Genomic DNA, 25,064 nt, shown 5'->3' on the forward strand with positions numbered 1-25,064 from the left:
CATTCCACATAATCTCTTTACATGATTAACCCCTTTCCTTAATGTAGCCTTCTTTGAGAGACATTTTGAGGATTTGCATACCTCAGAGCATTGATTATTCAGCAAATAAATAACCTAAATACTTAACATTAACGTCCTTATTTCTTAAGAAATGGAAGCCTAAGGAAGTGGCATCTTTTCTTAAGGCTTAAAGTTTCCGAATTGCCCAAATTCAATAGCTGTAAACTAGCCCTGCTGGTGGTAAATAGGACAGAGATACACACAAAGGATTCTATCGCTCTGTCCAAACCAAAATGCAAGGCATTCACAAATAGACATTCAAGACAGGCAGACACTTTTCTTCTCAGCCTCTCATTAAACCAATCACAAGTTAAACGTGACCCTCTTTGTCCCATTTGAACCATTTTGAGTTAAACATGAATTTTTTATTGAGGCTCTAAATTTTTAGAATTTCTCATCATGGAGTTTTCTTTCTTCTTTTTGTTTTAAACCAAGTTCTTATTATTTATGAAGCTAAAGGATTAAAGAAATTCTGTGCCTTTCTTTTCTTTCCCTCGTTTCACCTCTTCCTTGTTCCCCTCTTGTACCCTGTCCTCAAGGCATCCTTATTCTCTAAGTTGAAATATTAGCACAAGAGTATTGACTTAAATGTGTGATAAAATATTTCCATCATCAGCTCAGAGACCTCTGCCAAATATCAAGGTTGTTGACCCACACACAGTGTAAATATACTTTGAAAACCACATGTCAAGAGATCTTGGCTTGCACTACTCACTTGGGCCTGCTCAGTAGCAGATTGTTCAAAGAGAAGACCACATCTGAGGCAACAGTGAGAGGAAAGCTACAGTGTAGTTGCTTTTCTATTGCCCCAAATAAAAGAAAGTGTTAGTCGCTTTCTGTGATTCATTGGTTGAAGAACAAACAGCTGCATTTTTTTATTTATAGAAAGGATATTTGATAGAATAAAGAAGACCTTCTATTTTTTCTAAGTAATTATCTATATTGGTTTTCAATAGTTGTGACAAACTCCTGTTTCTGCTACAATAGCTCATAAATGGATAAGAGTGACAGGCAGCTTCTGACACTGTCCCGATGGTCCCTGTCTCCTGGTGTTCATGCTCCTGTGTAATCCATGCCCCTTGAATGTGGCCTGGACCTAGAGACTTTTTTCTAACAAATAGATTATGGAAAAAGTGATAAAATATCACCTGCTAAATTAGGTAATGAAAGACTATGGATTTCTGTGAGGATCTCCTAGCTGACTTACTGTGATGGAAGGCACCCCAGGCCAGTAGCTAAAAGCATCCTCTGGCCACCACCCTACAAGAAATTAAGGCCTCCAGCCCAAGAAACAGTAGAGAGATGAGTGTAATCAACAACGGTTTCATGAGCTGAAGCTGATCCTACCTTAGCTGACCCTTGAATTAAGCTTTGCAGTACCTGTCTCTTTCACTTATTTTTAAATTGATAACTAAAATCTGTATATACAATGGTATTCAGTTTGTAGAAACTAGATTTAAAAGATGCTTATTTTGATGAACTTTTTTATATCCTTGTATTGTTTTTTCATAGTAAGCATTCCCCATGAACTCCTTGAAGACCGAATCCTTGTGTTTTTGACATACAGCATTAATGTCTTGAAATATGTATACATTGTGGGAATGACTAAATCAAGCTAGTGAACATATGTATTACCTCACACATGCCTCTTTTGTTTGTGGTGAGGATACAACATCTAGTCTTCGCAATTTTCAAATACACAGAGCACTAATGTTAATTGCTGTCATATTGTACAACAGGCTCCCTATTTACATATTCATTGAAGCCTTACAGAAAACCCTGAGAGAAGACCCATTCCAGCTGTGCTCAGACTCAAGACCTATACACCCTAGGAAATAATAAATACGTTTTGTATTATTCACTATGTTTAGGGATAGTGTGTTATACTGCAGTAGGTAACTAACACAATAAGAAAGTGGAAGCATGCCCTTCAAATTGGAAGAAGTCAATACATCTCTCCTTATCATAAACATAACTAGAAAAATTTTAAAAAAAGAAATAACTTCATGGTTATGCCATAGACATGACACAGGTAGAAAGGAATTTATGGCTGTAAGAGCTATTTCATCCATATTTTAAGAGCTCTTAATCTAAGGACCAAAAACAATGTTCTCTCTTTTGGGAAGGAATGGAAAGCACTTGTGAATTTTCTGTTCTTTCATCCAGACTGTCTTTGTACAATGCAATTGATTTGTTTTTTATTTCCTAAAATTGCTTCTCAAGATTCACAACCCTTTGATCACACTGATTGGCTTGCATTATTTCCAAGCCTACTGCAGATGGTTCTACTGTCCATCTTATGCTGATTACTACTAGTTTCCATCTCATTTCCAATAATTACAGTATTATCAGCTCCATATATGCATAAGGAACTCTGAGAGAGGCCACGTGACCTATAAATGGAAGAGCCAAAAATAGTCCATGCCTTGGGTCACTAAACTCAACATCCTTTCTTCTTGATCTTTTGTGGAAATATAAAATGTTTTTCAAGTCTGGTACATTAAATAGTACTTATAGATTCCAAGGCTACCTGTTTCTACACTAACATTCTGTGTTTGATATCAGCCTCTTATATTCCTTGATTCAATGGTCTCTGACCCAGTTTTGTACCATCGAAAACACAATATGATCCCAGAATTCATCCAAATTCAGAATCTTAGACTCTTTCTCAAATATTCTCTCTTGCTTCCTGGAAGGGCTTAGAAAAGGAGTGGATTTGAAGTCTACATTCTTAGGTTCCAGTTCTGTTTCTATCATCGACATTTGAGAAAGATTCATAACATCTCTGACCCTCAGTTTCTTAACAGGTGAACAAAAAAGAAGCAGCAATGTGTTTTGATAATTGAATGAGATGACACTCATGGGGCAAAGCACAAGCACAGTGTTTGTCACACCTTAGGTGATCAATATCTCTTAAATCTCTCCTACCTATCACCCCATCCTAGTATTGCTTCCATACTCTTTCTGATATACATGAGAGGGATCAGACTATTTTTCTTGACTAATCAGCTATTTGTTCACCTTGACAAAACCTATAATGAACTGATAATATTTTTAAAAAATGATTAAAACCTAAGAATTCCTCCAAGGTTCTTTCTTGGATGGTGTGGCAATTTCTTTCAGCGTTGTCCTACAGTAGTGCTTCATCATGTTAGCTGTCAGGTATCAGAGCAGGCACTTGGCTTATTGGCTAAGATGATGTTAAAGACACCCAGGTCCCATATCAGAGTGGCTGAGCTGAATTCTCGGCTCTGGTTTCAGATTCTGACTTTTTGCCAATGCAGACCATGGGTGGCAGCAGAGAATCTCACAGAGCTGAGTCACAGCTACCCATGCAGTATACTAGGATCAAATTCCCAGTTCCTGCCTCCAACCCTGGTAATTGAGAGCACTGGGGAGTGAACCAGAATATGGGAGCTCTGCTTGACTTTCATTAAAATAAAGTTCATGGGAAAATGAAATTAAAAGTTAAGTTGAAAAAAAGATATCAGGTATCATCCCAAGGCTGTGGGAGTGCTGGGACATGGGTCATGGTGATATTAATTCCCAAGTTAATGGGAACATTGGCTTCAGGCAGGTCTGTAAACAAGTATATTAGCTTATCTGCCTTTACCGAGTGCTGTAAACTCTTATAGCATCCATAAAGTCTATCCAAAGATCACTAATGCAGATTGTAAATCAGATGCCATCTGACAAGCTTTATTTCTGGATGTGTGCCCTCTTCTAGGTTTATTGTTTATTCCCCCTTGATGAGTTCACATGATGTAGGGAATCAGAAGCACACATCACAGACTTGCTCTGACACCACTTAAGCCATGTGTTATTACCCTGTCTTTGTTTCCAAAAAACCTGTATTCTTGGATTGTATTTACTCATTTTTCTAAAAATCTCTGGTTTTCCTCTGTACTAGGGAAAATGGCCTCCAATTCTAAATGGGATTGCATTTCGGGCACTAAAATTTGAATGTCTATCCACTTTATTGATGCCTCTAGACTGAGACTCAACAGGTACTGTGTTCACTTGAGAACAAGAGAGGAGCCTGTTGAACCAGCCAGAAGCCTGTTGCTGATTTCCTGACCTCCATCCCAGGATATACTTTCATCATTCTCTTCAAGAATAGCCAGTGAAGCCACTGCCTGCAGTGCTGGCATCCCATGTGGTTGCCAGTTCATGTCCTGGTTGCTCTACTTCCAGGCCAGCTCTCTTCTGTGGCCTAGGAAAGCAGTGGAGGATGACCTAGGTCCTTGGACCCATACACCCATGTGGGAGACCTGGAGGAGGCTCCTGATTCCTGGCTTCAGATTGGTCCAGCTCCAGCCATTGCAGCCATTTGGGGAGTGAATCAGTGGATAGAGGACCTCTCTCTTTCTCTCTTCCTCTCTCTCTCTCTCTCTCTGTAACTCTGCCTTTCAAATAAATAAATAAATGCTTTAAAAAAGAATTGCATATGGATTTTCAAGGATTTCTCACTCACAAGCCACAAATTTCTTTCTTATAGGAAGGACAATGTTTCAAGCTTTAAGTCCTTTTCAAAGATTAATTTATTTATTTGTAAGGTAAAATTATAAGGAGGAGAGAGAGAAAGAGAGGGAGCGAGATCTTCCATCCACTGGTTCACTCCCCAAATGGCCACAACAGCGAGGACTGGGCCAGGCTAAAATCGGGAGCCTGGAGTTCCATCTTGGTCTCCCCCGCATGTTGCAGGTGCCCAAATGCTTGAGCCTTCCTCTACTGCATTTCCAGGAACCTTCGCAGGGAGCTGGAGCAGAAGCAATGGAACCAAGACTCGAATCAGTGCTCCAATATCAGATGCTGGCATTGCAGGCAGCAGCTTAGCTTGCTGAGCAACAAGACTGTGCTCCACCCCAAATCATTTCTTAAAGGAAGCAAGAACCAATGGGATTCTCTTCTCAGAAAGTTTCTATGTGAAAAGTCAGGCACTATTGTCTGTCATTATTCTTTATCCCTGTAAATTACTTATTTTTCACAACCTGTATGAAACTAGCTCCCATTACCATTTTAATGTGAAATGGAACATCTTAATAAGATACATATACAATTCAACCTTCAGGTCCCAGCTCTTTAATAGAGTTTAAACTAAAAATGAATAGTACTTACTTGATTAACGTCTCTGTCCTCATCAGACTGCAGATTCTTGTTTGGCTCACCACTGTATCCATAGAAATCATAGAAGTTACTAAAAATTATCCTTAAAGGAGTGAATTAATGAAATAATGAATAAGTGAATAAGAGACTGAAGTCAGACTTCTGGTAACATAGAAACTGTATCTTTAAGACATCTTGTTAACACCAAGCCAATATGCAATTTGTCTCTGTATTTGCCATGTTTACTGCTTCATAAGATAATGGAACCACAGGGCCAGCATTGTGGTATAGAGCAGCGCTGACATCTCATATGGGGGCAGATTTGTGTCCTGGACGCTCCACTTCCAATCCAGCTCAAGAAGCTGAAAGTGGCCCAAGTGTTTGTGTCCCTGCCATCCATGAGGGAAACCCAGATGAACCTCCTGGCTCCTGGCTTTGGACTGCCACAGTGCTGGTCATTATTACCATTGTGGGGGTGAACAAGCTGAAGGAAGATCTCTTTCTCTCTGTAATGCTGGCTTTTGAAATAGATAATCATTTTTTTCATTTTTCATTTTAATTGATTTTTAACAGTTTCTATATGATTTGTAGATACAAGTCTAAAAATGTAATGATATTCTCCTTCCACCCTCCATCATACTCACCCTCCTTCCTTCTACCCTTTTTTTTTAAGTAAAATATTTTAAATTTACATTACAGTAAAAGGCTTTAAAAAAATAATGGGTTGTCCCATGGAAGTCAGGGATTATTGAATTCTATAAGGCCAGTTGTAATTTGGAGTACAGGCTTGCGGCTGGGTGATGCACAGCCAATATTTCTAGGTTCTGCACATGTTCCAGGTTCTGACTCAGTTGAGTGGAGTCAACTCAGAATGGCCTGCATAGAATCACAGAATTTCCCAAAAACCTGAAAGCAGTTTTGAACCCAGAATTCAGCCATACTTGAAAGCAGTGGAAGAAAATGAAGGAGGGAAAGAGATGGGAAGTGAAAAAAGGAAAACATTGGAGGAGAGCATTGAATTTTTTAAACAAAATCATTGGGAACAAAGAAATTAATAACAATTCTTATTTACCTTGTTATATATTTAAACAGTTATTGAGTAATTATAGTATATTTCTCAAAACCCAATTTTTTTTTAATTTGATTAGTAGACTATTGAGATAGTGGTATTATCTCTTCTGACTAAATATGTTGCTATTGGGAGCATAGTAAGTTACTTGGTGTTTATATTTAATATAACTTTCTGTCTTTTATCTCTCAGGGAAAAATTGAATAACACTGTGATTTAGAGTGCCTCAAAATTTCTTAGCTGTAACTTGGTATGCAGGTATAATTAATCGTGGGAATGGAAAGTCCCTGAACTGGGAATTCTGATTTTATTGCTATTGAATCCTCTGCACAGAGGTTAGGCCAGAAGGTCTTGGGACTACATGTTTTACTTCTCTCTTCTGCTCTGTCCTCATTTCTACTACTGAGTAGATTTTCTCCAAGAATAAAAACATCAGATGTAAACAGCACCTGTTGCCATAGCAGCTATAAAATTCAGTCCTACCTTCCTCCTCTCAAGCGGACCTTAATGCATTCAGTACCTTTCTTGAGGTTAGAACATATGTTAAGAGGTAGGCTAGGATAAGACTCAGATATTCTCTTAAGCATGGAAAACAACCGATGTGTGATTTTATTGACTGTTGAGATTCCAAATATTCATCAGATCACTTGTATCATGAAAAAAAGAATCAAGTATGTGATTGGTTGATGGTTCTGTATTATTTCTATTTGTCTAGGGGCTCTTCTGAGCCTTCTGTGGCAACAGAGGAACTAACTATTCTAATTGAGCTTGAACTTTGTGTAGTTTAGAAAGTTGGTTACATCTCAAGTTAGATTCACATGTTTGTTTCCCTACAGTTTAATTTCCCATTAAAGTTCACCTTTTCTCTGATTCAGTCAGATAATTGCTTGCTTATACATCCGAGCTCTCACATCACTTCCAGTTTCTTTTGTTTTCTCAATGGAACTACGGTTTACTTGGTTAGTTGGAATAATGAAATCCTTACTGAGGGTGAAGCAGGATTCTTTGAAGTGGCTGCTGTCTCTGTCTCTGAAATAAAGTCAAGAAAGGCATGAAGTCCTACAAACATTGTCACTAACTTATTGCTTGTAAGCTTGTCCGTGCCTGTCTATGTCAGAGCATGATTCCTTCACACTATAGAAAGTGAAATGGGGAGATGGATTCTAAGATTCTAAGGAAGAAAAGCCAAAAAAAACTGACAAGCATATGTCCAGATAAGAAAATTGTAGAGTGATGTTCAAAGTAACTTTATTAATGAGGGTGTCAAACTGGAAACACCCGAATGTCCACCAACAGAAGAACAGGTGCAGAAAAATGCTGCTCAGTAATAAAAAAGAGTAATCTAAAGCATGGCTAAATCACAAAGAAATTTGGGAATGGATTACATTTATATGAAACTCTAGAAAACAAATCTAATCTATAATGGCAAAAAGTAGATTAGTGGTCAACTGGAGCCAAGGAGGGAAAGGAGAGGATTAACTGGAAATAAATACAGTGGCCCTCTGTGGACTGACAAAAATTGGGGGTATATTTGTTATAGTGGTGGTTATGTAGACATACAAATGTATCAAAATTCATCAAAATGTTTAAAACCATGCATTTTATCGTATGTATAAATATATCTCAACAAATTTAACATTAGATAGATAGATAGATAGATAGATAGATAGATATCCTTTATTTCTTACTAACAAACGTTGTCAACAGAGACTATACTTTTCCCTGGACTTCTTCAAAAAAGAGAAACAGTCTAAAAGAAAAGTTTAGATTCCCTGTTACATGTTTCCTTGGATAAGAGGAAACTTACCTATATTTAATTGCATAGTCTCCCCAAACATATTGTGTCTGAATTTCCAAACCCTGTGAATGGAAAATGGGTCTTTGCAGATATGAATGAGTTAGGGATCTTTTCTTGAACCATATGGGTGGGAACCAAAATGCAAAAGGAGTCCTCATACAAAGAGGCACTAAGGGAGTACGCACAGAGAGAAGGCAATGTGAAAATAGTAGTGGCAGAGATTGGCATGATGCATAATCACACAAAGGAATGTTGACAGTCATCAGAGCAGAAGAGGTAAGGAGAGGTTCTCCCTTGGGGCCTTCAGAAAGAGAGCAGTCAAACTGGATTTTCACCGACTGATCCTGCTTTGAGACTTCTGGCTTCCAGAACAGTGAGGAAACCATTTTTCTAAGACTGTAGTAAGCCATGACAGAAAACTCAGTACAATAGTTTTGGTAAAATTTCCAGGCCCCTAGAGGTTTTTAAGCTCCATTCAATCAGAAGACGATTTAATGAATGAGTATTATGAACAAGTCCTTATGGAGAACTCAGCTTAAATCTTTCAACATCAAAGGAAGAGAGAGATTGTAGAACACTAGGCAGAAGAAATAAGAACTGTAATAGACAGGAGAGAAAGATCAGGTCTGACTAAAGGAAACATAGATTGTTTTAGAAAAGGGAGTGGGGAATGGCTGGCTTCAAATCTGGTCTTCAAGAATTGGTAAAATGCAGCAAGAATGTATCAAGGATTCCTGGATATATTTTAGAGTCACTTGTATAAGTTTATTAATTAATATGATTATTGGGGCTCTTGATAATGTAGCACCAACCAGCTTGTGCTTTATATAATACTCTGAAAAATTACAGTGCTACTTTCTCAGGATGGAAAATTGATAACATGGGTGTTGTTCTTATACCCTGACATAGCCAGAATGTGGACATTCCTCAGTATTCCCTCCATTGTAGGAAAATATTATATTCAGGTGAACACTGGAAGTACAGTTTTCTTTGATGTCAACCATTTAATTGCGTCCCAGGGGCCCAAGGTTTTATAGTCAAAAGCAGTCCTAATATTTCAGAGACTCATTTTTCAAACACAGATACACACACACATACACTCACACACAAAAAAATATTGTAAGAAAAAATGAAACATCTGAAGTGTGTCATCACAAAAGACATTAAGCAACTCGTGATCAAAATAAGGACCAGATTCCAAGATTTACAGTTACATAACCTGGAAAACTCCTTATAACTTTCATAAGACCCCATCATCCCCCCCATAAAGCACCTTACAGTGATTAAAGCAGCAGAGTTCTGGAGAGAGACTACAGCAGAGCTGCAGGGTGCAAAACATAAAATTAGAGTTATACACAAAGATCAATGGGAATCTGGCATATTATACAGCTAATATTTCCCATCAAAGGGCAATAAATGATACTAAACCACTAGCTTTAAAAGGAATAACCTGGATTCAACTCATCCTCTTGCACTGAAACATGAATCCTAAATGAATCAAAGATTTGGATATTAGAAACAAGGAATAAGGCCGGCGCTGTGGCTCACTAGACTAATCCTCCGCCTTGCGGCACCAGCACACTGGGTTCTAGTCCCGGTCGGGGCACCGGATTCTGTCCTGGTTGCTCCTCTTCCAGGCCAGCTCTCTACTGTGGCCCGAGAAGGCAGTGGAGGATGGCCCAAGTCCTTGGGCCCTGCACCCCATGGGAGACCAGAAGGAAGCACCTGGCTCCTGTCTTTGGATCAGCGCAGTGTGCCGACCACAGTGCGTCGGCCACAGTGCACCAGCCACAGTGGCCATTGGAGGGTGAGCCAATGGTAAAGGAAGACCTTTCTCTCTGTCTCTCTCACTGTCCACTCTACCTGTCAAAAAATTTTTTAAAAATTAAAAAAAAGAAACAAGAAATAAATGTTAAGTACCAGAGGAATATTCTCACACTCAGATCATCTTTGAGTACAGAATTCCTTTCCTATCAGGACACAAATGTAATCTTTAAAGACTAATAGCTTGAAATCATACAGAGAAAAAGTTGGTAAATTTGATCACATAAAAAGGAAAACTTTTCCACTAGAAAAAAAATTACCATTCACAAAGTCAAAAGTCTGGACAATATATGCAACCAAATACAAATTGCTAATTTCCTTAACAAATGAAGAAATTATAAATGTCAATTAAAATAAAATATATGTATCCCATGGCAAATTAACAAAGAACAAAGAAAATGATAGCTAACAAATACCTGTTCGTGGTGTAAACAATTGGCATCACCTTTTACAGGGAAACTTGGCCACATCTGTCAAATTTTAAAACTCATGCACACATAAGTCAATGGGGGGTTTCTAGTTCTAGAAATTTATTCTACAAACATTCTCAACCAAGTACCTACAAGTATACATACTTAAATGTACAAGAATAGATTTTATATGAATATGTAGCAACATTGTTAAATCCTGTTGGCATATAAAATTTTCATCAAATTTATCCATTAAATGAAATCCTTAATTGTTTATAATATATTTTCTCTTTATTATTTGACAGATAGAGTTAGACAGTGAGACAGAGACAGAGAGAAAGGTCTTCCTTCCGTTGGTTCACCCCCCAAACGGCAGCTATAGCTGGAGCTACGCCAATCCGAAGCCAGGAGCCAGTTGCTTCCTCCTGGTCTCCTATGTGGGTGCAGGGCCCAAGGACCTGGGCCATCCTCCACTGCCTTCCCAGGCCACAGTAGAGAGCTGGACTGGAAGAGGAGCAACTGGGACTAGAACCTGGCGACCATATTGGATGCCTGTGCCGGAGGCAGAGGATTGACCAAATGAGCCAAAGCGCCATGCTAGCCCCTTGTTTATAATAGATAAGGATTACCCAAATCCTATGGAAAAAGACATGCACTTTTTGAAAGATTTTATTATTTCATTAATTTTTTTTTATTTTATTTATTTTTCTTTTAAAGGCAGGGTTGGGGGAGAGAGAGAGACATCTTCTATATGCTGCTGCTTCATTTCCCAAGTGGCCACAATAGTCAGGGCTGGGCCAGGCCAAAGCAAGGAATTTGGAACCCAATCCAGGTATCCCTCAAGAGTGATAAGGACCCAAGTACTTGAGCCATCATCCTACTTCCCCCTAGGGTGCACACTAGCAGGAAACTAGTTAAGAGGCAGAGGAGCCTGGATTCAGAATAAGCACTCTGATATAGGATGCAGATGCCCCAATCAGTGTCTTCAGCGCCATACCAAATGCCCACCCCAAGATTTATTATCATTATGTCTTGAAACTACATTTTTTAAAATGTATTTATTTATTTTAGAAGTAGAGTTACAGGCAGAGAAAGGGAGAGACAAAGAGAAAGATCTTCCATGAGCTGCTTCACTCCCCAGATGGCCTCAATGACTGCAGCTGAGCAAATTTGAAACTGGGAGCCAGGAACTTCCTCCAGGTCTTCCCACATGGGTGCAGAGGCCCAAAGATTTGGGCCACCTGCTACTGCTTTCCCAGGCCATAGAAGAGAACTGGATCAGAAGAGGAGCAGCTGGGATATGAACTGGTGCCCAAATGAGATGCCAGTGCTGAAGGCAAAGGCTTAACCCACTATACCACAGCACTGGCCCCAGAGAGCTACACATTTATTGAGAGCACTAGTGCAAAGTATTATGATTATCCAAATAACCATTAAAGAGATTATAAAAACTAAAAAAAAAATTCATTTTTTATTGGAAAGGTCACTAAAACAGTATTAGGAAGAGGGAGAAGCAACCTGTATTCAAAGTCAGTTTGTGGCCCGCACCGTGGCTCAATAGACTAATCCTCCACCTGCGGCGCCAGCACCCTGGGTTCTAGTCCCAGTCAGGGTGCCGGAATCTGTTCTGGTTGCTCCTCTTCCAATCCAGCTCTCTGCTGTGGCCTGGGAGTGCAGTGGAGGATGGCCCAAGTCCTTGGGCCCTGCACCCGCATGGGAGACCAGGAGGAAGCACCTGGCTCCTGGCTTCGGATCAGGGCGGTGCGCTGGACGTAGCTGCATTTGGGGGGTGAACCAACGGTAAAGGAAAACCTTTCTCTCTCTCTCACTGTCCACTCTGCCTGTCAAAAAAAAAAAAAAAGCTATTCTAAAAAAAAAAAAGTCAGTTTGTACCATTTTACTTCAAAGAGAAGGGCAATGGAATTTCAAAAAAGTCTGTAGTTTATAGTTATCTTCTATGACTACAGATATGTTGAAAGTCAGTCATAATCAGTTTCTAAGGTCTCTGCTTAATGACTTTACAAATGTCTCGCCACTGATGGTTTGCAGATGGGAGGTTGGTTATGGGAGGAAGAGCCGCTATAGTCCAAAAATTGTACTTTAAAAATTTACATTTATTAAATAAAATTTTTCTATAAAAAACAAATAAATGTCTCCCACTGCACTAGTAAATAAGTGAGAAACAGTCATATAGCAGAAATCATTTGGGGTAGGTACTTTCTGAAATGATATTTTAGCCATCAAAATGAAGCATTTCGTGTGAGTGTTTGACACAGTCGTTAAGATGCCTTGGGATGACTGCCTCCCAGGTTGGTCTGCCTGTGTTTGGGTCCCAGCTACTCTTCCAATCTGAGCTTCCTACTAATGCATGTTCTGGGAAACAATAGTAATGGTTCAAGTACTCGGGTTCCTGCCACACATGTGACGCACCTGGACTGAGTTCCAAGTCCCCGACTTCAGCCTGGCCCAGCCCTGACTGTTGCAGACATTTGGGAATGAACCAGTAGATGAAATATCCCCCTTTCAAATAAGATGAAATTAAATAAATACATATTTTTAAATGAAACACTAACAGGATTCACGAGAGTGGTCTAACCTGAGTAGAAACAGGCATGAAACGTTCCAGACAGAGAGCTGCTTCAGCCACTTCAGCAGCCTGAGCAAGTTGCTCAGATTTCTCTAGGCATACAAAGCGACCTATGGGAGATCCATAAGACAAGAAAAACCCTTAATTCATTTTCACCTGTAATCTAAACCTGCAGTGACTCAGGACATAAAGCCTCTGTTCTACCAGCCCTCGAGCTGGAAATCTTGTTGAAGTACCCTCCAAAAGGGTTTTAAACTTCAGCAAGCATATGAATCTTTCACTTCGGGGAAGGATTGATTGCCTAGGAACTCTAATTTCGACCAATAGTAGAGTCAAGAAGAGGGGTGCTGGGACACCAGCCCATACCCTCTCAGTGCAATCTTAAGATTTAACCCAACATTCATAAAATGCAGAAGATTCTGGGTTTTGCAGTGGCCTCACTCTGATGATTACCCTGGTCTCTAAAATAAAATAGCCAGCCCTTATCCCTGTTTTTCACAGAAATTAAATGATTTATCCCAACATGCATGACTGTAAAGTTGCAAAAATTCCAAACATAAACCAGTGTTGTTGTATGCCACCATGACCATCATGTTCTGATATGCTCATATCATTTGCTCTCTGGAGCACTAAGTGTACTAATATTGATGCAGTTCACATGATAGCATAACTCACTTTCATCAGGCTAAAAAATACTGGTATATTTATTTTCCACTTATTTCATAAGTAAATTCTCAGAAAAGTCATCAGTTGTATCTTTAAAGTGTGAGAAATGCCTATTGTCAACCCACTTAATTTACTTTTAAATTATGCTGACCAAGTTTAAAATCTATGTATCAGTTATAACCCAAATTTATCAGCACAGGGTATTCTCATTTAAAAAAATAAAAATTATTTATGGTTGCTGTGTTTTGCATTTCTATCATTAAATCATATGAGCAATATTTCACATTATTATTTTCCAACTGTGCTTCCTCTTTGGAATCATCAGATCATGTCTCTTGCCTGCTTATCTTTTGTAGCCTTGATATTTTTCTCATAACTTTGAGTCCATCCTTAATATTTTATAGATATTAAATTGTGTCATATCTGATGTAAACATGTTGTGACACATATTTTTTCTTTACTATTTTTCATCATAAGGATCATTTAAAATTGTGTATATTAACATTTTGTTTCTTCCTATTATTATTTAAAAGTTGAAAAACCTATCATTCCTTCCTATATTTGATAACCATACTATTTCCTGCCAGTTCTTCTATATTTTGCTATTTTTATATTTAATCCTCTAATTTGATGCTTCTTGACATTTCACTCTCCTTCAGCACACAAACAGAAACAATAAATTGTAATTCCCACTTCCAGTGATAACTATAAAGCTACCTCTTTTTCACTCACGAGCATGTAACAGAGCTGGACCTGCAACAATGCTTAATACTGCCAAATCTCTCTGTCCACTTCCACTGCCCTCATTCAAATGAAGTACATTTTGATGAACAGTATAAAACAATTTCTTATGTTTCAAAATGCTAATCAATTATGAAAAATTGACATTCTTAATGGTTTTTCCTTTCCCTATCCATTTTTAGTAAATATATTAATCCTTGTGAAATCTACTTATATATTCTGAAGCTATCCTATTATTTCATGTTTCTATTTTATAATGAATTCAAAAATACATTAAACTTTGTTGTTTCATCCCGGGTTTTAATATCTAGCAGATATTTTGTTCCTGTTGTTGTTGTTTGTTAATCTATTTATGCTAATTTGTTTTCACACGTTCAGTTTTCAAGTGAATTACAAGCTGTTACTGGGGGCTGGCAGTAGTGGGTTAGTCCACCCTCTGCTTGTTTTATTTGCTGAGATAAAGTGGGACACCACTATCTCCCACCTCAGTTATTTATCAGTGTCTCTATTTCTTTTGCTTGTGTGCCATTGATTATTACATTTTTATTCTTTCTTTTCATTCAGAAACTTCTGTTTTCCATACCTTGTCTGAAATCTCTTATATTCTTTTTCATCTTTTAATTAATGTCTTACATTCCAAGATGTTATATTCCACCAGTCTGGTTTCTGCATACTGTGTCTGCTTTCTATTATCTTCAGAGAGTGTGGAAATTGGCTAACAGTAGAATTCTACCTTTTTTCTTTCATAATTTAAATATCCTATTTTATCACCAAAAATATATAACTGCTGTCTTCTAAAAACCATTATGCATCTCCTGCACAAAATCCATTTCAAGTCTTGTTATCTGATTATTAGGAAACTAATCTTAGGAAATATGAAGAAATAAACAAGTCAATTATTTACTCAGTCATAAATATCTACAAACAAGGAAGGAAAAGAGGAAAGTGGGAAAATAAAAAGTTTGGGTTTTTTTCTCATCTATACATCACTATAAAATCTCTATTCTTTTTAAAAAATATTTTATTTATGTGCAAGGCAGAGTTACAGAGATAGAGGGAAAAGGAGAAATAGAGAGCTTCCATTTGCTGGTTCACTCCCCCAAATGTCTGCAACAACCAGGGTTGAGTTAAGCCAAAGCCAGGAGCCAGGAGGTTCATCCAAGTGTCCCACGTGGTTGCAGAGGCCCAAGGAATTTACCATCTTCCACTGCTTTAGCAGGTGCATTTGCAGGAATGGGAAGAGGAGCAGCATGGACTTGAACCAGCAACTGTATGGGATGCTGACCTGGCAGGCTGTAGTGTAACTCATTATGTCACAAAGCTGACCACAGGATTCATACTCTTAATTCCATTCTGTCAGTGGGCATGCTGTTGAAGGGTAGACACACCAGGTGTTGAAAGAAGCTCACACTTTTCGTACTTCAGAATATTTTAGGGCCGGCACCGCGGCTCAAGAGGCTAATCCTCCACCTGCGGCGCTGGCACACCCGGTTCTAGTCCCAGTCCAGGCGCCAGATTCTGTCCCAGTTGCCCCTCTTCCAGGCCAGCTCTCTGCTATGGCCCGGGAAGGCAGTGGAGGATGGCCCAAGTCCTTGGGTCCTGCACCCCATGGGAGACCAGGAGAAGCACCTGGCTCCTGCCTTCGGATCAGCGTGGTACGCCGGCCGCGGCGGCCATTGGAGAGTGAACCAACGGCAAAGGAAGACCTTTCTCTCTGTCTCTCTCTCTCACTGTCCACTCTGCCTGTCAAAAAAAAAAAAAAAAAAAAAAAGAATGTTTTAGCAAATGGAGACACCTGGTTGAGGCATAGGATGTAAAGCCTTCACTTTCAATGCCGGCAACCCATATGGGCACCAGTTTATGTCCCAGATGCTCCATTTCCAATCCAGCGCCCTGTTAATAACCTGGGAAAACAGCAGAAGATGGCCTAAATCCCTGGGTTCCTGCCACCCACATGGGAGACCCAGATGAAGCTCCTGCCTTCTGGCTTTGGTGTGGCCCAGCGATGGCCACTGAGGCAATCTGGGTACTAAAGCAGTAGATGGAAGATCTGTGTGTGTGTGTGTGTCTCCCTCTCTCCGTGTATCTCTGACTCTCAAAATAAATAAATCTTTTTTAAAAAGGAAACAGAATGAAAAGATATTACTTTGGTTTCAAAAAATTCTGAAATCCATGCATTTTTTTTGTAACACATATTTCTCATCAATTTTTTAAGATCCTTAGTATTGGTTTGCTACAGTTTCCAAAATAAAATATGACAAATAAGGTGGCTTAAACAACAGAAATATATTCTCTCACAGTTTTGGAAGCTGGATCACCAAGATCAAGGTATAAGTAGGGTTGGCTCTTCCTGAGAGCTGTGAAGGAAAGGCTGTTCCATGTGTCTCCTCTAGCATCTGCTAGTTTGCTAGAAATCATTGACTAGGCTGGTAGATACTCAGCCTATATCTGCTTTAATATTTGCCCAGCGTTATCCCTGTGTGTATCTTTCTCTATATTCAAATTTCTCCTTTTTCACAATAGAAAATGGAATCAATTAGCAAAGGGCTAAGTAAAGGGCTTCAGCTTGGGGCAGCAGTAACCCTCCTGTATTTGTATTTTATTCAAGAGGTACCAAGTTAAAGGCTGGAGACCAAATTAGCGATTTCAGATTATTTTAATCCTACTCTTTCAATATGGAGTTTATAGGTATCCCTGTTCTAATTAATCTAATTATTCTAATTAATCTAATCTGTTTTTTTATTAAACTTTTATTTAATGAATATAAATTTCCAAAGTATAGCTTATGGGTTACAATGGCTTCCCCCCTTCCATAACTTCCCTCCCACCCGCAACCCTCCCCTTTCCCGCTCCCTTTCCCCTTCCATTCATGTAAAGATTCATTTTCAATTCTCTTTGTATACAGAAGATCAGTTTAGTATATATTAGGTAAAGATTTCAACATTTTGCCCATATAGCAACATCAAGTGAAAAAACTACCATTGGATTACTAATTATAGCATTAAATAGCAATGTACAGCACATTAAAGACAGAGATCCTACAAAATATTTTTAAAAAAATTAATTAATTTTCTATGCCATTTCCAATTTAACACCAGGTTTGTTTTTTTGTTTTTTTTTTTTATACAGAAGATCAGTTTAGTATATATTAGGTAAAGATTTCAACATTTTGCCCATATAGCAACACAAAGTGAAAAAACTACCATTGGATTACTAATTATAGCATTAAATAGCAATGTACAGCACATTAAAGACAGAGATCCTACATAATTTTTTTTTCAAATTAATTAATTTTCTATGCCATTTCCGTTTTAACACCAGGTTGTTTTTTTTTTTTTCATTTCCAATTCTCTTTATATACAGAAGATCACTTCAGTATATAATTAGTAAAGACCTCATCAGTTTGTGCCCACACAGAAACGCAAAGTATAAAAATACTGTTTCAGTACTAGTTATAGCATCACTTCGCTTTAGATGACACATTAGGGACAGATCCCACATGGGGTGTAAGTACACAGTGACTCCTGTTGCTGATTTAACAATTTGACACTCCTGTTCATGGCGTCAGTAATCTCCCTAGGCTCTAGTCATGAGTTGCCAGGGCTATGGAAGCCTTTAGAGTTCGCTGACTTTGATCTTATTCCGATAGGGTCATAGTCAAAGTGGAAGTTCTCTCCTCCCTTCGGAGAAGGGTACCTCCTTCTTTGATGGCCCTGTTCTTTCCACTGGGATCTCACTCACAGAGATCATTCATTTAGGTCTTTTTTTTTTTCCATGATATCTTGGCTTTCCATGCCTGCTATACTCTCATGGGCTCTTCAGCCAGATCTGAATGCCTTGAGGGCTGATTCTGAGGCCAGAGTGTTGTTTAGGACATCTGCCATCCTATGAGTCTGCTGTGTATCCCACTTCCCATGTTGGATCTTTCTCTCCCTTTTTGATTCTATCAGTTAGTATTAGCAGATACTTGTCTTGTTTGTGTGATCTCTTTGACTCTTAGACCTATCAGAACTATCAATTGTGAGCTGAAATTGATCACTTGGACTAGTGCGATGGCATTGGTACATGCCATCTTGATGGGATTGTGTTGGAATCCCCTGGCACATTTCTAACTCTGCCATTTGCGGCCAGTCCGATTGAGCATGTTCCAAATTGTTCATCTCCTCCCTCTCTTTTTCCACTCTTAGATTTAACAGGGATCACTTTTCAGTTAAAATTTAAACACCTAAGAATAATTGTGTGTTAATTACTGAGTTCAACCAATAGTACTAGAACAACAACAACAACACCAAATACTAAAAAGGATAAAGTATTACATTGTACATCTAAAGTCAGGACAGGAGCTGATCAGTTCATTGTTGCTTATAGTGTCCATTTCACTTAACAGGTTTCCCCTTTGGCGCTCAGTTGTCACCGATCAGGGAAAACAAATGATATTTTTCTCTTTGGGACTGGCTTAATTCACTCAGCATGATGTTTTCCAGATTGCTCCATCTTGTTGCAAATGACTGGGTTTCGTTGTTTCTTACTGCTGTATAGTATTCTATGGAGTACATGTCCCATAATTTCTTTATCCAGTCTACTGTTGATGGGCATTTGGGTTGGTTCCAGGTCTTAGCTATTGTGAATTGAGCTGCAATAAACATTAATTGCAGATGGCTTTTTTATTTGCCAAATTAATTTCCTTTGGGTAAATTCCAAGGAGTGGGATGGCTGGGTTGTATGGTAGGGTTATGTTCAGGTTTCTGAGGAATCTCCAGACTGACTTCCATAGTGGCTTAACCAGTTTGCATTCCCACCAACAGTGGGTTAGTGTCCCTTTTTCCCCACATCCTCTCCAGCATCTGTTGTTGGTAGATTTCTGAATGTGAGCCATTCTCACCGGGGTGAGATGGAACCTCATTGTGGTTTTGATTTGCATTTCTCTGATTGCTAGTGATTTTGAACATTTTTTCATGTGTCTGTTGGCCATTTGGATTTCCTCTTTCGAAAAATGTCTATTGAGGTCCTTGGCCCATCTCTTAAGTGGGTTGTTTGTTTTGATGTTGTGGAGTTTCTTGATTTCTTTGTAGATTCTGGTTATCAATCCTTTATCTGTAGTATAGTTTGCGAATATTTTTTCCCATTCTGTTGGTTGCCTCTTCACTTTCCTGACTGTTTCTTTTGAAGTGCAGAAACTTCTCAATTTGATGCAATCCCAAATGTTAATTTTGGTTTTGACTGCCTGTGCTGTTGGAGTATTTTCCAGGAAGTCTTTGCCTGTGCCTATATCTTGCAGGGTTTCTCCAATGCTCTCTAATAATTTGATGGTTTTGGGTCGTAGATTTAAGTCTTTAATCCATGTTGAGTGAATTTTTGTGTAAGGTGATAGGTATGGGTCTTGCTTCAAGCTTCTGCACGTGGAAATCCAATTTTCCCAGCACCATTTATTGAATAGACTGTCCTTATTCCAGGGATTAGATTTGGATCTTTGGTCAAATATAAGTTGGCTGTAGATGTTTGGATTGATTTCTGGTGTTTCTATTCTGTTCCATTGGTCTATCCATCTGTTTCTGTACCAGTACCATGCTGTTTTGATAACAACTGCCCTGTAGTATGTCCTAATATCAGGTATTGTGATGCCTCCGGCTTTGTTTTTGTTGTACAGGATTGCTTTGGCTATTCGAGGTCTTCTGTGTCTCCATATGAATTTCAGCATCATTTTTTCCAGATCTGAGAAGAAGGTCTTGGGGATCTTGATGGGTATTGCATTGAATGTATAAATTGCTTTTGGGAGAATAGACATTTTGATGATATTGATTCTTCCAATCCATGAGCATGGAAGATTTCTCCATTTTTTGGTATCCTCTTCTATTTCTTTCTGTAAGGTTTTGTAGTTTTCATCGTAGAGATCTTTAACGTCTTTGGTTAAGTTTATTCCAAGGTATTTGATTGTTTTTGTAGCTATTGTGAATGGGATTGATTTTAGAAGTTCTTCCTCAGCCGTGGCATTGCCTGTGTATACAAAGGCTGTTGATTTTTGTGCATTGATTTTATATCCTGCTACTTTGCCAAACTCTTCGATGAGTTCCAGCAGTCTCTTAGTAGAGTTCTTTGGGTCCCCTAAATAAAGAATCATATCATCTGCAAAGAGGGATAGTTTGAGTTCGTCCTTCCCGATTTGTATCCCTTTAATTTCTTTTTCTTGCCTAATAGCTCTGGCCAAAACTTCCAGAACTATATCGAATAGCAGTGGTGAGAGAGGGCATCCCTGTCTGGTACCAGATTTCAGTGGAAATGCTTCCAACTTTTCCCCATTCAATAGGATGTTGGCCGTGGGTTTTTCATATATTGCTTTGATTGTATTAAGGAATGTTCCTTCCATACCCAGTTTGCTTAGAGTTTTCATCATGAAAGGGTGTTGTATTTTATCAAATGCTTTCTCTGCGTCTATTGAGAGAATCATATGGTTTTTCTTCTGCAGTCTGTTAATGTAGTGTATTACGTTGATTGTTTTGCGAATGTTGAACCATCCATGCATACCGGGGATGAATCCCACTTGGTCTGGGTGGATGATCTTTCTGATGTGTTGTTGCAATCTATTGGCCAGAATTTTATTGAGGATTTTTGCATCTATGTTCATCAGGGATATTGGTCTGTAATTCTCTTTCAATGTTGCGTCTCTTTCTGGCTTAGGAATTAAGGTGATGCTGGCTTCATAGAAAGAATTTGGGAGGATTCCCTCTTTTTCGATTGCTCTGAATAGTTTGAGAAGAATTGGAGTTAGTTCTTCTCTAAATGTCTGGTAGAACTCAGCAGTGAATCCATCTGGCCCTGGGCTTTTCTTTGTTGGGAGGGCCTTTATTACTGTTTCAATTTCTGTGTCAGTTATTGGTCTGTTTAGGTTTTCTATGTCTTCCTGGCTCAATTTAGGTAGGTTGTATGTGTCCAAGAATCTGTCCATTTCTGATAGATTTCCCTGTTTGCTGGCATACAAGTCCTTGTAGTAATTTCTGATGATTCTTTTTATTTCTGTGGCGTCTGTTGTTACGTTTCCCATTTCATCTCTGATCCTATTGATTTGGGTCTTTTCTTTTTTTAGTTAGTTGGGCCAATGGGGTGTCAATTTTGTTTATTTTTTCAAAAAACCAGCTCCTCGTTTGGCTGATTTTTTGTAATGTTTTTTTGGATTCAATCCTGTTGATTTCTTCTCTGATTTTAATTATTTCTCTTCTCCTACTGGGTTTGGGTTTGGTTTGCTGCAGATTTTCTAGATCCTTGAGATGACTTGAAAGCTCATCTATTTGGTGCCTCTCCAATTTCTTGATGTAGGCACCTATTGATATAAACTTTCCTCTTAACACTGCTTTTGTTGTATCCCATAGGTTTTGGTATGTTGTGCTGTTATCCTCATTTACTTCCAGAAAATTTTTGATTTCTCTTTTAATTTCTTCTATGACCCATTGTTCATTCAGGAGCATGTTGTTCAATCTCCATGTGTTTGCACGTGCTCTAGGGATTCCTGAGTTGCCAATTTCCAATTTCATTCCTTTGTGGTCTGAGAAGCTGCATGGTATGATTCTAATTCTTTTGAATTTGCTGAGACTTGCTTTATGGCCTAGTATGTGGTCAATCCTAGAGAGGGTTCCATGTACTGCTGAGAAGAATGTAAAGTCCTTAGATGTAGGATGAAATGTTCTGTAGATATCTGTTAGATCCATTTGGGCTATAGTGTCATTTAAATCTACTGTCTCCTTGTTGATCTTCTGTCCTGTTGATCTGTCTATCTCTGAGAGTGGAGTATTGAAATCCCCCAGTACTACTGTATTGGGGTCTAAGTCTCCCTTTAAGTCCCTTAACAAGTCTTTTAAATAAGCTGGTGCCCTGTAATTAGGTGCATATACATTGATAATCGTTATATCTTCCTGTTGAATTGATCCCTTAATCATTAAATAGTGCCCCTCTTTATCTTTCTTAACAGTTTTTGTGGTAAAGTTTATGTTGTCCGATATTAAGATGGCTACGCCCGCTCTCTTTTCATTTCTGTTGGCGTGGTATATCTTTTTCCAGCCTTTCACTCTCAGCCTGTATGGATCATTGTTGGATAGATGGGTTTCTTGTAAGCAGCAAAAGGATGGGTTTTGTTCCTTAACCCAATCAGCCAATCGGTGTCTTTTAACTGGACAGTTCAAGCCATTAACATTCAATGTGACTATTGAGAAGGAGTAACTTTGCCCTGCCATTAGCCAAAGATACTTTCTAATATATGGTTTGAGATTCCTGTGATCTTTTGGTGTGAGGTTTCCTACCTTTACCTTCTTTCCTATTGGTGACCGTTTTTCTGTGTTTCTGTATGTAACACATCTTTAAGCATCTTTTGCAGGGCTGGACGAGTGGCGACAAATTCTTTCAGTTTCTGTTTGCCGTGAAAGGTCTTTATTTCACCTTCATTCATAAATGAGAGCTTTGCAGGATATAATATTCTGGGCTGGCAGTTTTTCTCTCTTAGCACCTGGGCTATGTCTCGCCATTCTCTCCTAGCTTGTAGGGTTTCTGAAGAGAAGTCAGCTGTGAGTCTAATTGGAGATCCTCTGAGAGTAATCTGGCGTTTCTCTCTTGCACATTTTAGGATCTTTTCTTTGTGTTTCACTGTGGTGAGTTTGATTACGACGTGTCGTGGTGAGGATCTCTTTTGGTCATGTTTATTAGGGGTTCTATGAGCTTCCTGTATTAGGATGTCTCTGTCTTTCTCCAAACCTGGGAAATTTTCTGCTAGTATCTCACTAAAAAGGCCTTCTAATCCTTTCTCTCTCTCCATGCCTTCAGGTACTCCTAGAACCCGAATGTTGGGTTTTTTAAGAGTATCCTGTAGATTCCTGACAGTATTTTTTAGATTTCTGATTTCTTCTTCTTTTCTTTGATTTGATTGTTTCCTTTCCTGTTCTCTGTCTTCTAAGTCTGATATTCTCTCTTCTGCTTCGCCCATTCTGTTATTTAGGCTACTGAAGACTTATTTTCTTTCTAGATTAAATGATATCCTATGCCTTGAGGGGAAATTATAAGAGAAGACTACTGGTATTTTCCCTAATTCAACTTATTCCCTGACATTATCCATTGGCAATTATTGTCAGGAAGAAAAAGACCCTGTCAACTTCAGTCAAGATACAAGTTATTGTCAATGTAATGGTATCATTTCTATTTCCAAACATCCAAAGAAATGCTTAAGACAATTGACAATGGGAATAATACAACAGTTCTGAATAATTGTACTGATACTTTATGATACTCTGCATTCTTTCATATCCACAAACCCATACGTTCATTCATTTTCCAGAAGTTGACCAAAATTAAATGGAAAAACCCTGTATTTAGATGTTACTTTTGTCCCAGTGAAAAGTAATTGTAAGCCGGCGCCGCAGCTCACTAGGCTAATCCTCCGCCTTGCGGCGCCGGCACACCCGGTTCTAGTCCCGGTCGGGGCACCGATCCTGTCCCGGTTGCCCCTCTTCCAGGCCAGCTCTCTGCTGTGGCCAGGGAGTGCAGTGGAGGATGGCCCAAGTGCTTGGGCCCTGCACCCCATGGGAGACCAGGAGAAGCACCTGGCTCCTGCCATCGGAACAGCACAGTGTGCTGGTCGCAGCGCGCCTACCGCGGCGGCCATTGGAGGGTGAACCAACGGCAAAGGAAGACCTTTCTCTCTGTCTCTCTCTCTCACTGTCCACTCTGCCTGTCAAAAAAAAAAAATAGTAATTGTAAGAGAAACCTCCAAATATATCGATTCTCTCTGTTTTATTTTAACACTTCCATTTGGAATGGATTCTTCTATGAAATACTTTATTCCCTTACTACATTTACAAAGTTACAGCATGTTAAGCTCCAATAAATATTGAAGTTTCAGTTGTTGTTCAAACAAATGGTTGAATGAACACAGATTACGTTTCTTGAAGAATGTGGTTTTCAGCCAAGCTCAGTAATTGCTAGGTTCTTTATCTTTGAACCACTCCTGATTAAATAAATTGAGATTGGAGTGTTGTGGCACAGTGGATTAAACAACCACCTGCAACACCAGCATCCTGTATGGGCTCCAGTTCAAGTCCTGGCTGCTGCTCCACTTCTGATGGATCTCTGCTAATGTGACTGGGAAAGTACCAGAAGATGGTCCAAGTGCTTGGGCCCCTACCACTTGCGTGGAAGACCACGATAGAGTTTCTGGCTGAGTCTCTCTCTCTCTCTCTCTCTCTCCCTCGCTCTTCCCTTTTCTCTCTCTTTTCAAATAAATCTTTTTTAAAAAAATAGAAATAAAAAATAAATCGGGCTGATTCTTATGAAAATACTAGCTATGCATTGAGACAAATTTATTTTATATTTCCACCGTGTTAACACATGCTATATAGTATGGAATATTCTGCCAACTAATTTGTATTCTACTATCAAATATAACTCAATATTAAAATACTTATCAGTTGCCAGTAATCATATGAACTCTTACTTCCATCAGTGGCAAAGTGAAATGTATTTTATCATTTACCAGTTTTTCACAATTATTTGGATAGTGGAAAAATCATTCTTATTTCTGAAATTCCTCCTCAGATTAGCAGATAAAATTGGCAGCCCCATTTCCATCAGCCAGAGGCCACACTAAATCTAGAATTTCGAATGCGGTCAGAATGACTATGTCTCCAGTGATTGGAAATGGTCATTGACATTCAGACAGAGTCATCTTTTTAGCATTTCTTTTCTTTATTCCCTACCTTCAATATGCCTGTCATTGCTCAAACAGCTAGGAAAAACAAAAAGGATTGGGATAAAGAATGACAATGTGGT

The sequence above is a fragment of the Lepus europaeus genome, chromosome 2 (genome assembly GCF_033115175.1).
Source record: "Lepus europaeus isolate LE1 chromosome 2, mLepTim1.pri, whole genome shotgun sequence".
Taxonomy (NCBI): Eukaryota; Metazoa; Chordata; class Mammalia; order Lagomorpha; family Leporidae; genus Lepus; species Lepus europaeus.